The 19,148-nt window shown below is 41.6% G+C and overlaps 1 protein-coding gene across 2 annotated transcripts in view; it reads left to right on the top strand.

Moving 5' to 3' along the window:
* POU6F2 (POU class 6 homeobox 2) overlaps window positions 1-19,148 on the top strand; it is a 470,305-nt gene that overhangs the window by 275,742 nt on the left and 175,415 nt on the right. The gene's annotated exons all lie outside the window — the stretch shown is intronic.

Genomic DNA, 19,148 nt, shown 5'->3' with positions numbered 1-19,148 from the left:
GTTTTTCTTTTCTGGTCCCAGTCATTTTCTTTGTATCGCTTTCATCACCCTGAGCTTTTTATTTGCATATGTCTACTTCTGTTTCATAAAGACCTGGCTTTGCACATAGTAGGCCCTCAACAAGTACTTAGTACAGGAAGGATGGACTCTGATGGAACAAAAGAACAATATGCTCAAAGGAAAACCTAGGCATTGAAATCCCCAAGAGAAGATGTCATAGGACAAAGGGAAAAAAAAGAGATTACTTATTCTATAAGGGGAAGGAGATGAGTCAGGAAGAAGAGAAGAGAATGTATGCCATGTTAAACTCTCCATGTGGAGAGTAGGCAGAATAATGGCTGTCCAAAGATGTCTATGTCCTGATCTCTGGAACCTGTGAATATGTTATGTTGCATGGAAAAGAGAAATAAGATTGCAGATGGAATTAAGGTTCTTAATTTGCTGACTTTAACATCGGGAGATTATTCTGGATTATTGAATGGAGCCAGTCAAAAGGGTCCTTAAAAGCAGAAGAGGGAGGTGGAAAATGAGTCAGAGTTAAAGAAGGAGAAGTGATGACAGAAACAGGTCAAAGCGGGGCTTCCTAGTTGGCGCAATGGTTGAGAATCTGCCTGCCAATGCAGGGGACACGGATTCGATCCCTGCGCCAGGAAGATCCCACATGCCAGGGAGCGACTAAGCCCATGTACCACAACCATTGAGCCTGCACTTTAGAGCCCGTGAGCCACAACTACTGAGCCCATGTGCTGCAACTACTGAAGCCCACGCGCCTAGAGCCCGTGCTCCACAACAAGAGAAGCCACGGCAATGAGGATCCCACGCACCACAACAAAGAGTAGCCCCCACTCACCGCAACTAAAGAAAGCCTGCACACAGCAAAAAGGAGACCCAACACAGCCAATAAAATTAATTAATTAAAAAAAAAAACAGGTCAAAGCGATGGGATGTAGAAAGGCAGACCACCCATTGCTGGCTGTGAAGATGGAGGAAGGGGCCATGAGCCAAAGAATCTGGGGATCTCTAGAAGCTGGAAGAGGCTAGAAAACAAACTCGACTCCCCCCATAGGAGAGAAGGAGGAATGCCTCTAGAAGGAATGCAGCTCTGCCCACACCTTGGTTTAGCCCAGTAATTTAAGATAACAAATTCATGTTGTTTATACTGCCAAGTTTGTGGTAATTTGTTACAGCAGCAAATAGAAAACTAATAGACACCATGGGAGTCTATCAGGAAATGGCACGTGTACCTAAAAGTTTACCAGCTTTCTTAGACGGAACTCCCATCAGACCCTGTAGATACAGATTGTCACATCTGTTTGTTTCCAAAAGAAAAGCTAAGCTATCAGCCACGTATATTTACATTTTGGAAAACTTAACCTAGATAACAAAGGAGAATGGGTAGGGAAGGAACAGGTGAAGCTTCTCCACTTTCTCATAATATGACTGACATACTTCCTAACACTTTAGGGAAAATATATGTGCCTGGAGTAGTTTAAGCTCTGAAAGACCCAGATAATCTTAGCCATCATAAAGCCTACTTAAATTTTCAAATCATTTAATAAGCTTAGATATGATTTTCAACTTTTGAAAATCTTACTAACACAGTAAAATTTTGCATTCCTATTTGTGTTGGTTTTTCTTTTACAGCTGTCCCTCTGAAAATCATTTTGTGTTATCCAATAACGAAAACCATAATCAGCCTCCTTTAAACCATCTACACAGTGTCTCCACAATTATACACCCACAAATCAGCTGTGGGAGGTGTGAAAGGCACAACCTTGGGCTCCATAATAAGACTCAAGCTTTGAGAAAAGGCCTACTAGGAAATAAAGAGCAAAACTACAAAGGGGAGAGAAATGGGCTTAAAATAGAGACTGAAACTGCAACCCTAAGCCTCAAACACCCAAAATAAAAAGATAATATTTACGCATCTGAATAAAATCACACACAGCATCACAAATCCCACTCAGAAAAGACATATTACTGAACCTTTGTGTGCCTGGAAGGCAGAGTGAGAACAGGGGGGATTTATACGTGCTCTGCACCCCCGCACTTATTCTATTTTTATTCTCTTCCATAGACACGCTTTCACGCATGTAAAAGCTTTCAGACACCTATAACTTTTATGCAAAGGCAACAAAAAATTCTTGAAGGAAAGTATCAGTACTTAATACTATTTACATCCACAATTTTGAAACTAAATCGTTAGGTTTTCTGATGTATCCGCTTGTCTCATACTGATGCCAGATTTGCTGGGAGGAAGAAGTTTAATGTGAGTTGAGACTAAATGCAGGTAAGGACATCAAATATTTTTAGCTTTCCTATCCTTGGGTGGGGGAATTAACTTTCAGATAATGCTGTGTAGGTGGCTTGGTTATGATTGTAACTCACAATAGAAACAATTATTCCATAGTTTTATTTTTTCAATTATTTGTCTCACAAACTACAAAAAGAATACTACACTGTACTTTGGGAGATTTGAAGGAGGCAGATCTGCCTTTTACTTTTTGAAAACATTTATCGGGTGTAGATGAGAAAAATAGGAAGGAATATTAACAAGATCTTTGTTCTGGAGCTTTGGGTTGTATCCAGCAAATTTACGTATTGGTTTTACACAGTGCTTCATGTTCTGTCCTCATTAGTAGCTGGCATGAGCCCCAAGCTTTACATTTTTAAGAATCTCATGCCTAAACCTCGTATATAATAAACTCATCAACCCATCTTTTTCCTGGTTGTTCATTTCTTTCCATAGCATCCCTTTGGGGATAATCTGGAGTGCGGTAACACAATTGTTGCTTGCTAATTTCTTACTGGGCTCAAATTATGTTTAACAGCTTTTTGACATCTGAGCTGTAAAAACTCACCAATAGTCACAAATTGTTTTCTGGCTGCTTTGCGTATTTTTACTCTACATGGTTAAAAAAAGAAAAAGTGGGGGAGGCGCCAGGATTTGTGATATAAAGTGGTCCAGGTGGACAGAAAATCACAGTGGCAGCTCTAAACCACCTTGCTCATTTCACATGACAAAGAATGTAAAACATAAATGGGAAGGAAGGAAGCTGAAAAGAAAGCAAGCAAATCGCAGGGCATTCATAACTGCTAAGAATGGGTAAACATATTACCCTTCTCCCAGTGTAACATACTGTTCTGGGTGAATTGCACCTAATTTTTTTCTTATTATGCCATTTGAAGGACAAACTCATTCTTCACAGAAATTGCTTCAGGGCCTGAGGGCTCATGTAACTTGTTTAGTCGTGATTGTTATTTGAGAGCATTACCTGGTAATCACTCTATCACAAGTTGGATGGTTATCTAGCAGCCATGTTAAGCAGAGGCCTGTAAAGACCACAGCTTGATAAGACACACAAACCAACAGCTCTGCCTTCCTAACAATACAGTCCCTGAACTTCAGAGCAGCCGGTTTTTGTTTCTATTCTCACTGCGGTGTTGTCGCGAGACAAAATGAAAACAGTGGACAGCTTTTGAAGCCAACTCACTATTTATCCAGATGTAACCCTCCATGAGGTCTTTAGCCTGATTTGGGGTTGAGAAGCTTCCCAGCCCTTGAAAATAGACTGTCCGTCTAAAAGGTGCACAAACCACCACTTGCCACTGAGGAGAGAGAAAGCAAAATGGCCTTTTGGACCCCCAGGGAGGTGACAGGGTTGTTCAGATTGTGTGGGGAGGTCAAAGGCGAGAGGTCAAGTGCAAGAGGCGAGCCTGACAGGCAGGGAGGGGCCAATGAGTGCAGCAAGCTCCAAGCTCTGGGGCCAAACTCCTCCTTGAGGACTTCCCAAGGGTAATGCTTTTCCGCCGCCAGTAACGACCAGGGCCACAGGAGTAGCCTGGCCTGTGTGGTCCCAGTTTTCTCAGACCTCAAGAGCAGAAGAGGGGTCTGTAGAAGCCCATCGGAGCATCAGTTGAGCTCCCACGCGTGCCTCTGTTTCTCTGAGTGACGCCTTTCTCTTCTCCAATCACTGCCTCCCACCTCTCCACCTCAATGCCAGCCTCTTCTGGACTTTTCTTGCCATGGACGTACTTATGTATGCACGAGAAATTTCTGGCTCAGAACCCTTCACCGGGCAGCTCCAGATTATGTCTCTCTGTTTGTCTCCTTTAACCCTCCAACAGCCTCTGCCACACCTCAGGGAAATTTGTGGAGTATTCATTTCAGCCATTCACCCACTCCTGGCTCCCAGCTTTGTTATAAACAATGCAGAGCCCAGATGCCCAGGGCTTCTCTAGCTCGTGAGTGTAACTGCAGTCTCAGGACCTGTGGGATGCCAGTGGGGCTAGGAGCCCGCGTGCATGGGTGTGCATGAGAACACACACACACACAAAGTCTGTCTCATGCCTCCTTCAGTCAATGTTAAAAGCTGCCATGGAGACAATCCCAGGCAAAGGTTCTGGGGCCACTAATTTCACAACCAAGTCTCAACCGGGTTGTCTGTCCTGCAGGCATCTTGTTTTTGTTTCTTTTTTCACTTTGGCCACACTGCACAGCATGAGGGATCCCAATTCCCTGACCAAGGATCGAACTTGTGCCCCCTGCAGTGGAAGCGTGGATTTTCAACCACTGGACCGGCAGGGAGGTTCCCAGGCACCTTGTCTTGATGGGAGGCTCTTCCTGCCTCACCACCTCTTCTCCCATCAGCCAGGCTGGCATCTCCAAAATGTCAAGTTCCTCTCTAATGCCTTCATCACTTTATTATTAAAGTACATACTTCAAATGATTACCTTTTAATACTCATCCAAACCTTAACATGTATTTCTCTATTTGCTTGGAATCAGCTTCCCCTTTTCGGCTCTCTTGAAGAATTAGCTTTTCTTTTTTTTTTAAATTGAAGAATGGTTTATTTACAATATTATATTACAATACGTCCCCTACATACGAACGAGTTCCATTCCAAGAGCACATTCTTAAGTCCAATTTGTTCGTAAGTCCAACAAAGTTAGCCTAGATACCCAGCTAACACAATCGGCTGTATAGTACTGTAATAGATTTGTAATAGTTTTCACACAAATAATACATAAGAAACAGACACAAACATTTTTCCTCTTACAGTACAGCACCTTGAGAAGTACAGTAATACAGTACAACAGCGGGCATACGGAGGCTGGCATCACGTGAACAGGCAAGAAGAGTTAACTGACTGGAGGAGGGAGAGGAGGTGGGAGACGGTAGAGCTGAAGGGTCGTCAGCAATAGGAGCCAGAGGGCGGGCTGCAAGTTCACGCACGCCTGACGCTGATAAAACGTACATGCGCATCTTTGAAAGTTCGAAACCTGAATGTTTGTTTGTAGGGGACTTACTGTAGTCTCACGTGTACAGCATACTGATTCAATATTTTTATATATTGTACTCCATTTAAGGTTGTTGTAAAATGTTGGCTCTATTTCCCTGTGCTGTACGATATATTCTTATAGCTTATTTATTTTATACATAGTAGTTTGTACCCCTTAATCCTCTACCCCGATCTTGTCCCTCCCCCCTTCCCTCGCCACACTCTTAACCACTACTTAGTTCTCTGTGTCTGTGAGTTTATTTCTGTTTTGGTATGTTCATTCATTTTATGTTTTAGATTCCACATATAAGTGATAATATACGGTATTTATCTCTCTATTTCACTAAGCGTAGTATCCTCTAGGTCCATCCACATTGTTGCAAATAGCAAATTTTTATTCTTTTTTATGGCTGAGTACTATTTTATTGTGTGTGTGTGTGTGTGTGTGTGTATGACATCTTCTTTATCCATTCATATTTTGATGGACACAGGTTGCTTCCATATCTTGGCTGTTGTAAATAATACTGCTGTGAACATAGGGATGCATGTACCTTTTGAAATCAATGTTTTATTTTCTTCAGATACAGGAGTGGAATTGCTGGATCATTAGGGTAGTTCTATTTTTAGTTTCTTGAAGATCCTCCATACGGTTTTCCATAGTGGTTGCACCAATGTACATTTCCATCAGTAGTGTACTAGGGTTACCTTTTCTCCACATCCTTATATTTGTTATTTATGGACTTTTTGGTGATAACCATTTTAACAGGTGTGAAGTGATACCTCATAGTGGTTTTGATTTGTATTTCACTGATGATCAATGATATGGAGCATCTTTTCATGTACCCGTTGGCCATCTGTACATCTTCTTTGGAAAAATGTATATTCAAGTCTTCTGCCCATTTTTTAATCAGGTTGGGTTCTTTTTGATATTGAGTTGTATGAGGTGTCTATACATTTTGAATATTCACCCCTTACCAGTCATATCATTTAAGAATTAGCTTTTCTGGACCTCATTTTCATACGGCACTGTGCTGATCAGATCAGTTTGCTTAAAGTGTCTCACTGAATCTTCCTTGCAGTCCTCAGGTGGGTGCTATTATTAACCATCTCTATGGATGAGAAAACTTTGGCACAGCGTGTTTAATTTGTTCGAGACCACTCAGCCAGTAAGTGACAGAGACAGGATTTAAACTTGGTCCAGACCATACTACACTAAGCTGTCACTTCTCATCTAAGAAATTGCAAAATGGAGCTAGTCATCCCAGAGGTCCTCTTCATTTCTATAGTTCTGTGATCTGTCTCATACTACGCTATTCAGGTAAATGAGTTTTTATTTTGTCGTATTTATGCAGATTGGCTTAACCAGAAAATTCACTAGTATTTATGTCCTTAAGAAGTCAGAGTAGATGTAAAATAAATGGCGCAGTAAATCTAAAACACATTCAGTATTTTCTCTCATCTTGATGTTAGGCTTTGTGGGAATCAGTAAGGGAGGAGAGAGCTTGATGTGTGTTTTCTGAGTTGGCTACCGCAGGAAGTAGCTTAGAAGGATGGACTAACACTGGAAAGAAGGTCAGGAAAAAGTCACTCAAACTATGTCAGTTTGGGGAGCACTCTAGAGGTTCAAAATCTTTCACCTTAAATATGTTTATAGCCAAATACATACTTTGTAAGTTGAAGACAGTGGCTCAGAAGATGCCCATTTGTGGTCAGAAAATAAGGTTGTTTTTAGGCCTCAAAGGGAGATCAAGAGGAAGAGACCCAACTTCCAACAGTCAGGTTTGGGGAAAGGACAGCCTAACGGGACAGGAATGAGTGGCCCTTGAACTGTCCCAATGCACTTACGCCCATAGTCACAGCAACCAGAGACCCCAGCAAGCTCAAGTCTCAAATAGATGCTTGTTTGGCCTCAATTTCAGACCCGTTTTCTTTCCCCATACGCCTCAATATTAGTAAAACTTCACTGATGGAATTCACATTGGATCCTTGTTCAACTCTTCATCCTATAAATGCCAAACCCACACCCAGCTGCTGTACAGCCACATAGAGCAATTTTGTGCTTCCTTTTTTATAAATAACTAGGTTTTCTTTTAATACTTAAGAAAAGCATAATAATATACTGATCAATACCACACTGGGAAAACTTTCAAGTTATCAGCCCAGAAATGTGAAGAATTCTTCTATCAGAACATAAACTTCTTTACTTTCAAGTCTTATAGTATGCATTTTATTTATAGCATAGTTGTAGTTTTTTTCCAACCTACATGAATCATGGAGTCGGCCTTTTTTTTTTTTTTAATATGAAATGCATTGGAACCTATAACGTATACTTAACAAAATTACCCAGTGCATTTTCTGTGAATAGTACCTAACTCTCTTCCCCTTCTTTTCTGACAACAAGAGTGCTATTGCTCAGAAAATCACCATTTCCCTTCACTTTTATTTGACTGAAAACAGCCAAGTTTCTATGGGCTTCCTAAGGTAGGGTGCTCAGCTCATCTGATATGAGATCACGTTAAAGATGATTGTGGCAATTTGTTTCCTCTTGTTGTGAAACCACATGCTGTCCTCAGAAATTCAATCACATTTTTAGAGACCTCTTTTGTCTGCTTTTCATTATTATAAAGACATATATGCACAATTTGAAAATTCCAAAAAAATGCAGAAAAGTAGTAAAAAGAAAACTACAGTACACCTCTAATTTGTCACGAGAGTAAGGAAAATTTCATTTCCCTGTTTCTCTTTTCAGTATTATTAAAATTAAACATTCATTTTGAAATCACTCAGGATCTTAGAATTCCGTTAACAACTGGTAATATTTTGGTGTTTTTCCTTCCAATGTTTTAGCTAATCATATAGATTGTGTCTGTATTTTTAAACATTTAAATCGCACTCTCTATAGTAGTCAGGATTTTTTTTAATTCAGCATCCTAGTTTGAATGTATTCCTCAAGCTGCGCCTTTAGCTTTGGACTTAAGTGGATCTGTGTAGATCAGGGGATTAGTGTATTTATTTCATTAAGATACTCATATAATATGGCTATCTCTTGGATATAATGTACAAATAAAGAAAAATAGAGTCAAAAGTGGAGATTCTGATATAATTGATATTGGCCTTTAAATTTGTGAAACTTACTAGATATGCATCCAATTACATGTGCATGCACGCGCGCGCGCACACACCCACACACACACACGAGTGCTGGTGCCTTGGCACTTGCTACTCCCTCTGCCTGGAAAGATCTTCCCATGTATGTTTCCATGGCTTACCCCTCACTTTACTCAGGACAAGCCTTACTGCCTCCAAAAGGGGTGAAACTGAAAAATTATAGTCCGTCTGGCAAAATAAAATAAAATAGTAAACTCCCCCACAAGACACACACTGCCCTTGCCCCGCTTCACATTCCTAATCGCCCTTGTTACAACTGGACAGGACATTGCATACCATTGGTTAATGTCTATGCCTCCCCATTGCTATCACTACCACCCGCACCTGAATGTAACCTCCACAAGGACAGGAACATTGTTTACTTCACCATTGTGTCTCCAGTACCTAGAACAGTGCCTGGCACATAGTAGGTCCTCAACAAGTGCTTGTTGGGTAAAGATGTGCACAGGACCACTTCCTGTCCTGCATCCTGCCCCTGGGTCTGGCATCTGGGGCCAGTTTGCTAATTTTCTGCTCACTGGCAGTAAGGACTGACTTTGGGAGGTATTTCTGGACAGTCCCATGGTCTCTAGGAAATCAACACTGAAGTCCAAGCCGCTCAAGGTGTGGTCAGGGGTGCAGGCTCCAGAGCTGACTTCTGGATCTGACTCCGGGACGCCCACTTTCTACCTGTGCGGCCATGGGCAGTTCATCGGCCTCTCGGCTGCTGTGAGCAGTCAACGATTTAATATCCTTGATGCTCTTAGAATAAGACCTGACACATAGTAGATGCTCTATGAGTATCAGTTGTTATTAAGGGAAATCAGAGAGCCAGGAAGTAAGAAGGCAGATGCATTTTCCCAAGGGTCTTGGACACCTAGCCATCTGACTAGCCCCTGCTTTTGTCCTCATCTCCCCTCACTTTAGCCTGTCTCTTCCAGGAAACTCTCATTGGACTAGAGAGGGGGCTGAAGTGTGTGTCCCCCTGGCGGGCAGGTAACAAATGGGAGATTGAGGCCCAGATGTGGGAAACTGGTCATTTTTCAAAGAGAGTGAATCGCCTGGTTAGAAAATTCAGTCTCTGTGTTATAATGAAAGTCTGAGAATACCACTCTGATCCCAAGAGTGGGCTTGTGACTCACAAGATTATTCCCTGAGTGTGTTGTTTTGGATATGGTAAGGGTCCGACCTTGTGCCTAAGCTGTGCTCAACTCTGATTCTGCCAAGCCTGGTCATGTCTGGGAGACCAAAGGGTAAGGTCATCAGTTATCTTTACCCATCTGGCTCTCCTATAAGCGTATATCCTTGGTAACTACCTTAGGGCTTGTCAGATGTTTAGAGTTCAATAAATGTTCAGTGGATGGATAGATCAATAAACAATACATTCAATAAATAATCTAGGTGTTCAGAATGCTTATGTATATGTATTTATGTGTATATGTACAGGTATGTGTGTATATACATACCCACATGTACATATGTGTACATACTTGTGTGTATATGTACACGCGTACATGTATACACACACACATATATAGGCACATATTCCCTATGTGTGTAAAGGGAACAAAAGAAGGAATCTAAATCTGATTGAAAAAACTGCAAGTATTTCTACAACAAAAAAGCATTTGCTCTTATTGTCAAGTGTGGCCAGAGAAGGATTATTAGAGAAGTTTTCAGGCCTCAAGGTGAGCTTTGAAGGAAAGGTAAAGTTTGGCCAGGTAAAGAAAGACTGGCCTGGTGAAAGAAATGGAAAAGGTCAGAATGGAGGTCTCAGACAGTTCTTGATTTGCTATTTTATAGAAAAAAATAAAGCCCCCACCCACCCAGCCTAGTGAAAATCCTGGGACCTTCAGGTTCTGAGTATTTGGGATAGGAAGTCCCAGGCCTGTGGGGTGTCACTGCCCTTCTACCCTGACTTCCTTCGAGGAGAAAACCAGGGCTCCACAAAATCTCAGACCCAAGGCTTTTCTTCATAACATCTAACCCATGTTATTAATACTTATGTTTAGCAGTTTAGTTCATTCAAAAGTAAAGGACATACATTTACACGTGTTTATATGTGAGTTCCAAGAGGAGCATGCCATTTTAGCTGTTATCCATATTACAATTGAAATACTCCCCCTCTTAGAACCGATTTTCAAGCTTAAAATCATAACTTATTTTAATCAGCAGTGTTTTTTATTTGTCTCGGTACTCCCAGAGCTGGGCTTTATGCAGTAAGGCTGGTAGGCGAGATTGCCATCTCACTTTGACTCCATTAAAGTAAGCTTCTATAAACAGACATCAATTACAACCAGTTTTAAGGGTTTTAAAATGTAATCCAACAGTGCTGCTTAACTAAGTGAATCCCAGGAAGTGATCTCCAGTGAATTAATAGCGCCGTGTGCAGATGACTCGCTATGGGCCTGAGTTAATGACTGAAGAAGATCAAATTAATTACAAGTATCTCCAAGGAATTTCCAGGAAGATTTCTCCCTTATCAGTTAAAGTCCTTTTAAAGCTTCATGTTCAAAGTCTGTATGTCTTCTAATTGTTAAAATATCAAGTAATAACGGGGAGAGAAAGGCCAGTCTGCTATCTGCTTCCAAGTGTGGATTTTCAGATGTATCAAAGCATCTTACCCCACTGGGAAGGAAGAATTCCCGTGAAGACACTCTGATTCTCCAGGCCTTTTCATGGATGGATATCCAGCTGGGTTTGTGTTTGACCCATCAGCTGAGTTCCCTTGGCAAAGATCCACAGGAGACTTTAAGGAAGTTTTTATAGTTAAAAAGTGTCCAAAAGATAACTTTAATTAGAGGCGGGGGAGCTCCTTGTGAGCAGGGTCAGGAAAACGCCTGCGCTGACCAGGAGGAAGAGTTCAAGGTCATCAGACATCATTTTGCACAGACCGCAAGGATGTAGTAGGTCATCAGGAACTCCTGAGTGAGATGATTTCCCCAGGAAATCGCAGAAGGGTAACCCTCAGTCCTTCTCATCCACACTGTTTCTGGCCTTTAGGAATTGCCTTCAACCCAGCTCTGAGTTTTGGCCCTTGCATTTTCCTTTGTAGTGATTTTGAAATGCAGAGTCCGTCTTTTGAACACAAGTTGCCTTGTATTTCATTATTATGACCAAGCATAATTTTGGTGGGTGCCAGGGCTGGAGTGCTTGTTTAAATAGCATAACCAGAGAGCAAAATGACAGAAGTATAGAAAACTAAAACAGAGGCAGGTTGAAAATAAGAGGTAAATAACTATTTGAGGAGGATGGGGAATAAGAATGAGAACATGCACGCGAAAATTGTATGGTACCTGGAAGCAACCAAGGCATCCCTCTGTAGGTCAATGGGTAAATAAACTGTGCTACATCAGACAATGGAATATTATTCAGCACTAAAAAGAAGTGAGTTATCAAGCCATGAAAAGACATGGAGGGAACTTAAATACACATTACTAGGTGAAAGAAGCCAATCCGAAAGGCTACACACTGTGTGATTCCAACTAATGGCATTCTTGAAAAGGCAAAACTACACAAACAGTGAAAAGCTGAGTAGTTGTCGTGGGTTGGGGGAAGGGAGGGATGAACAGGTGGAGCACAGAGGATTTTTAGGGCAGTGAAACTACACTTACGATACTATAATGGTGGATATGTGTTATTATAAATTTGTCCAAACCCACAGAATGTACAGCGTCGCGTGAACCCCAACATATATGGAGTTTGGGTGATGATGAGTCCTTGTAGGTTCATCAGTGGTAACAAGCGTGCCCCTCTGGTGGGGATGCTGATGGCGGGGGTGGCTATCACGCAGGGGAGCAGGAGTGCATGGGAAATTCCCGCACCTGCTGCTGTGAACCTAAACCGGCTCTGAAGCATAAAGTCTATTTTATTTATTTATTTTTGGCCACCCTGTGCAGCTTGTTGGATCTTAGTTCTCCCACGAGGGATTGAACCCAGGCCCTCGGCGGTGAGAGCGCAGAGTCCTAACCACTGCACCACCAGGGAATTCCAATGAAGTCTATTTTAAAAATTATAATTATAGAAACAAACAAAGGGAGGTGGGCTCCTGGATTCCCTGTTCTTCAGATGTACAGTGTGATTTTCTGTAGTTTTCATATCCTTCGAGCCATCCCTTATTTTCATTTGTTCATGAATTAATTCATTTATGTCTTGAATACATGTTTACTGAGTGCCTCTTCTGAACAAGGCACAAGCCAGGCCCTGGGGAGGCAGCAAGGACCCCACTTCTGTGGCCTCTCACCCCACATCCTGCAAAGGTCCAATTTGTGACCAGCCTGACGAAGGGAGAATCCCAGTGACTTTTGTAATTTGCATGATTTGGAAAAGATATGCTTCTGTAAAGTAATATCCCTAAGTAGTACTGACTTTGACTTTTCATAAAATGTTTAAAGTTTCATTGAACTATACAATTAACCATCAATAGCCAACCTGCTGACACTCTAGTTCCTCTTGTCAGTTTTTTTTTTTCAACATTTAATATATTCATATGATAAGATTTACCCTGCCCAAGCCCTTTGTCCATCTGTCAGGTCTTTAAATAAGGTGACTAATACACAGTTTGCTTCAATAGAAGGGTTTAGTGCAGTTGATCTTTCAGGTACATCCTACAGCAACGCTGGGCTTCTCTTTCAAATATACAAATTCCAGAGACACGTTCACTCTTGGTGACTTCCTCCATTTCAGCCTCTGAGCTAATATGCCCCATTTTTATGTGTTGCCTGCATAGGGAGATGTAGCAACAGACTGTGAAAGTCACGGAGTCACGTGCCAGACGGACTGTGATTTTGTGACCGCTGTAAAGTCCATCAAAGATAATGGAAAGTAGATAAAATAAAATCACAGGCTCGTTCTGCACCCGCCCGAGCTGGAATTTCAGTGCCGAGACACTAATTGGTGCCAGTTTAGATCTGCCTGATGGTATCTTTATGAGTGTTCGCACTTGCGGGACGATCGTGGAAGGGAAGTACATAAAACGCTGAGGCAAAAGGTGCGTGATGACTTTTAGTGGATGTATTTAAGCGAAGAGAGAACTGTTGTTAAGTTGCTCGAGCAGAAGTATCTACAGGGCACTCCAAACTGCTGTGTTTAAAAAGAGCTCCTTTGTCGCCTCATAGTCCACAGAATAATAGATGAGGGACAGAGAAGCTGATGTCCTACAACACAGGGGCCAGCCTTGCACAGCGAAGAGTCCCCCTGACCCAGCACGACTCCTGCCAGACATTCACGTTCGTGAGAAACCTTTGTATCACGATCTGAGCTGATAAACTTAAATCCATTTGACGTCTAAACCTGAGTATTTTTTGATACAGTTAATACACATTGAATTTTCCAGGAATGCAACTACTTGATGTTGACATCAAGGGAGGACTGAAGTTTGTTTTGTTCAGATTTGCCACCAAACTCACCTGGAGTTTCAAATGTTGTTGTCGGTATTTACATCGCTAATCTCAGGCATCTGGATCATTCTATTTATAGTGTAATCTTCATGGGATTCTACCCATAGGTTAAAAAAAATCAGACCACTTCCCTTTGTCTTTTAATATAGTTTTTTTCTTATAAACCAACTTCCTTTTCTTTCTCCTTTATGGTATAGTTGAGAGATTATATTGACTTTTTTTAAGAAATGTGCAAAGGTAGGTTGTAGTACTTCATTTCAGGCTACTAAAGGGATGTTATAAAATACTTGTTATGAAGAAGTGCATGTGGGTCTGATGTGATGGCCCAGCTCCAGGGAAGGAAGGACTAAAGTTCGTGGTGTGCAACATTCACGGTGAGCCATGCATGGTCCCCGCCACCCCAGGACACCTGGATTATGTCATTTCCACGTGATGTTGACTTTTCCTGGAAGACTCCTCCCAGCATGGGAATACACGTGCTTCAGGGATCAGGAGGGAGGCCTTGATCTTCCCGAGGTTCCTCCTGGGACACTCCCAGCCCCATGACAGAGCCCTGCTGTGGTTCAGCCTGGCCAAGACAAGCCGGCCATCCAGGGGCAAGCTGTCCCCTCTGATTCATCTTGCATCCTCTCCCCCTCGACGTGGTTTTCCCTTCTTCATCAGCTCCTTTTAACTCAGGCCACAGGATCTGTCTCATCATCTAGAGAATGAGGCTGGACTTGGTTTCCTGGCACATCTTTCCTTGGGGAGCCTCCTGAGCCTGTTGGAGCACAGTCAGGTCAAGCTTTCTGTTCAGTTCTTGGTGCATGCTTGCAGCCTATGATGTTCTCTTTCATTTATTGTTTACATGGAAAAATGAGGCAAGAGAGGGTGAGAGTCATATTCGTGATATTTTTGTTGTCATTGTAAAGTCCATCAAAGATAAAGGAAAGCAGATAAAATGACACCATACCACCCCATTTCAGGCTCACCAAAGCTGGTCTCAATGTCAAGACAAAGTCAAGGTGCGCTCTCAACATATATTTGAAAATAGGAAGTAGGCTTATCACTATTGTAGTTGAAACAGTAATCATTAAGAGAGGAACCATGACAGAGTACTTGGAATATTCTATAGCAGCCCCTGCTCATTTCTCCATGCTTTTCCCTTCAAGAGAGAGGAAGCAGCATCACAGTGAAGAGAATGAGTAGATCTAGCTTCAAATTCCAGTGGGGGGACCTTGGACAAGTCACTTGCCCAAGTCTTGATGTCCTTATATGTGACTCGTGATTAGCACCTGCCTTTAAGGGTCATTCTGAGGATGATGAGAGAGTGTAAACATCTGCAATGCACCAGGTACTATCTTAAGCACCTCAGGACACACCAAGAGGATAAAGACCTTGCCAAGGTCCTGTAGGGAACACGTGTAGAGATACGACTTGAACCCAGGCAGTTTGACTTTGGAGATTCTGCTTTTAACACTTATGCTATATTGCCTCTAGGAAAGGTGTGTATTAAGTGGTAGCTATTGTTATTGTTATTGTTCTTTTCCTTCTCTTTCCTTCTCCTGTGGGGTAGAAGGAAGCAAAGGGGCACAAGACTTTGCAGGTAACAAATGAAGTGTCAGTGGGGCTTTTGCTTCCACAGCCCACGCTGCCCCAGACCTGAATCTTGTCTTGGTGAAAACTAGGCTACGATGTGACATTCATCCATGCAGATCACTGGGAGGCTTGGCGGGTCACAGTGCCACTCAAACTCTATTTTCCTATCAATTATTTTACATCCTCTAAAATGTGGAAAAATAAAAAGACTCCTAGATCGGTAAGTCAACACACCAGTATCCTGTTCCCAACTTCCCAATGAAGTTACTCAACTTCATTCAGGTCAGCTAGTTACCTTTACTAAGGCTTGCTTTCTTCACCTGTAAAACGAGGCTGTTTTATTTCAGAGATCTCCGAGACCCCTTCCCTCTTGAGGATTGAAGGATGCTCTTCCAGAATCCTGGGTCAAGCCTAGACCACCCCTGCTTTTGTAAACCCATGAGCTAAGAATGGTTTTTAACATTTTTTAGCGGTTGAAAAAAATCAAAAGGTGAATCATCTTTCATGGCACATGAAAATAACATGAAATTCAAATTTGCATCCATAAATCATTTTATTGGAAGCCAGCCTTACTCATTCACTTGCATATTAGGTCTGGCTGTTTTTGTACCCAGTGACAGAGTGGAGGGGTTGCAAGAGAGACCATATAGCCACAAAGTCTAAAGTCTTTACCATCCGGCACTTTACCAAAAAAGTTTGCTGACCCTGGATCTCAACGAACAGCAAGAGGAGATGTTTCCAGATTTGTCTTTGTTCTGCTTTTTTTTCACAAAGGAAATCCAGGTCATGTCCTGTGTTCATTCAGTGAAATAAATAACCCTGATGACCAGGGAGCAGTCCCCACGGTCAAGAAATTGCAGAAAGCCCCGTGCTGGCAGTGTGCCTACAGAAGTGGCAATGTGGCTGTGTGAGCAGTGGGGAGCGACAGATTATCTCAGCAGCAGGAGCCTGTCAAAATGCCCCTCTCGTGGCTGAAGAAGCCTGCTTGATGTGCCACAACTTTCTATCAGAAACATCCCTAAACGCTCATTTTCAAACATTATCTCCGCCGGGAGGGATAATTTGCTGTAATGTGGGGGTAAGAAATCCAGGAGTAGTTCAGCCAATCGTTTGCTTTATTTTACTCTTTCTTGAAGAAAAAAAAAAAAAAAACAGTAAAAAACAAGCAAAAAGACAAAAAGCCCCCTAAAATCCTGGAAATGGAAATGTTTTCAGGAAAACCAATTTGCTGTGGAAGAAAGACCTGAGAGATTTGATTATTTCTGATCAGGTGGAAGGCTGGGATGATTTGGTTTATGAGGATATGAAGAGAATGAGGAACTGGGTATGTGTATGTGTGTGTGTGTGTGTGTGATTATTAGACCAGACTGCAAAAAAGCTAGTGCTTCTGAAAAAAGCTAGGCGGTAGACATGGAGATAAATTTAAATATTATGATGACTACACAGACAATTTGGGGGAGGTCCAGAGATAACCCAGAGTTACAGGAAAGAAACTATTCCGTGTTTTTTTAAAATTGAAATATAGTTGATTTACAATGTTGTGTTAGTTTCAGGTGTACAGCAAAGTGATTCAGTCATAAGTATATATAAAAACCTATTCTTTTTTCAGATTCTTTTCCATTGTAGGTTATTACAAGATATTAAGTACAGTTCCCTGTGCTATACAGTAGGCCCTTGCTGGTTATCTATTTTATATATAGTAGTTGCATGGATAAAGATGAGTCATAAATTCCAAACAGGGATTTATTAAGAACTAGTCAACTCATCATCCTTTCGGCCACCATAGAGAGGTACAGAGTTCAGGCTGGCTCCTACTTTACTTCCATCACAGCCACCTGCTGGAGTCTTCCCAGCCCGCCTCCTCCAAGGGCCAGGGGACCCTCTGGGCCAGGGGGCCCTATCCTGTGCTCCCATAGCTCATGGGACACATTCTGTCCAGCACTTGTCAGATTGCATTGAATATCTCTGTGGATGTGTCTTCCTTCCCTACCAATCCGGAAGCCCTTGGAAACCAGGGTTTTATTCTTCATTGAATCCAAGGACTGCCCTCCAGGCCAGGAGTCATAGTAGGGACCAAATAAATAAAATGTTTCCTGAATAAAGCCAAATACTGAGTGGCTAGGGGGAGGAGGGACTTTTTGTTGAGTTTGGATTTCTCTGAAAATAAATATTATAGCACCAAACATTCTTTAAACCTAAATTTCAAGACTGAGTTCCTCAAACATTGGTTCAATGCACCTCAACAAAAAAATGAGTCAATTTACTGTGTTTTACTTTTGGATTTATAATTTTCTGTTTTTAGAAAGACCTATTTTTAAGAGGAAAGAACAGTGCTTACTTAAAGTGATTTATTTAGTGGCAAAATATTTCTCCTTCCCCAAATTCTTCCTTCCTAAAACAAGGAGGAGAGGAATTAGCGAGCACATAGATTACATTACTGAACAGGCAGTTGACTCAACACTAGTTAAAGAACAAGCAGTGAGAAGATTAGAGCCACTGACTTCCTTCTGGAATTCCTTGATAGTGAGGATAAGACGACTTACAGCAAACTGTAAACATTTTAGGGAATGAAAGACTGGGAGATGCAACATGGATGGACCTAGAGATGATCATACTAAGTGAAGAAAGTCAGAGAAAGACAAACACCATATTATATCACTTGTATGTGAAATCTAATTTTAAAAAAGATACAAATGAACTTATTTGCAAAACAGAAATGCCTTACAGATATCAAAAACACATTTACAGTTACCAGAGGGGGAACATGGGGGGAGGAGGGATAAATCAGGAGCTTGGGATGAACACACACAGACACTACTATATATAAGACAGATAACCAACAAGGACCTACTCTATAGCACGGGGAACTCTACTCAATATTCTGTGATAACCTACATGAGAAAAGAATCTAAGAAAGAATGAATATATATATATATAAAACTAAATCACTTTGCTGTACACCTGAAAATAACACAACATTGTACATCAACTATTCTCCAATAAAATTAAAATATTAAAAAAAAACCAAAAGAATGGGAGATGATGGAGAAAAGTATGAGACTATGATACTTTGTAGGTACATACTTTATATGTACCCAAGAACCCTTAAACACTAACCCAGGCAAGTCAGAGATAAGAAGAGGACAAAAAGAAGTCTTAAATCTTCCTTAAAGAAAAATTTGAAATAATTTATAGATATATGCCCCACTGTCCAGGAGGTGGAGCTTAATTCTGCCCTTCCCCGCACCCCCCCACCCCCAAGATGGGCTGGACGTTGTGACTTGCTGCCATAGAACAGAATATGAAAAGGGAAAAATAGAACTTTACAATGAACAAAACTGGCAAACCCTATCTTAATCAAGTGATTAAGGCTAGCACCCCTAGTAATGCCTTGCAGATGTCAGGGACCTCCTGATAGGATGTGATGAGTAGGGCACTTCATCTCCGTGGCGTTGTCTCCCAAAACCTGTAACTGTTGAATCGAGATAAAAACAGCAGGCAAATCCAGACTGAGGGACAGTCTACAGGATGTCTAGCCTGTACTTCTCAGAACTTTAAGATCATGAAAAACATGGAAAGAATGAGAAACTGTCACACACCAGAGGAGACTGGGGCGACGTGACAACTAAATGTAACATTGTACCCTGGGTTGGATCCTGAAACAGAAAGAGGACATCAGTGGAAAACCTAGTGAAAGCCAAATAAAATATAGAGTTTACTTATAAAGGAAAAAAAAAAAAAA

Source organism: Hippopotamus amphibius, chromosome 4, assembly GCF_030028045.1.
Source record: "Hippopotamus amphibius kiboko isolate mHipAmp2 chromosome 4, mHipAmp2.hap2, whole genome shotgun sequence".
Taxonomy (NCBI): domain Eukaryota; kingdom Metazoa; phylum Chordata; class Mammalia; order Artiodactyla; family Hippopotamidae; genus Hippopotamus; species Hippopotamus amphibius.
Note: the sequence above shows the minus strand (reverse complement) of the source record. Positions and strands in the feature narration are given on the sequence as shown.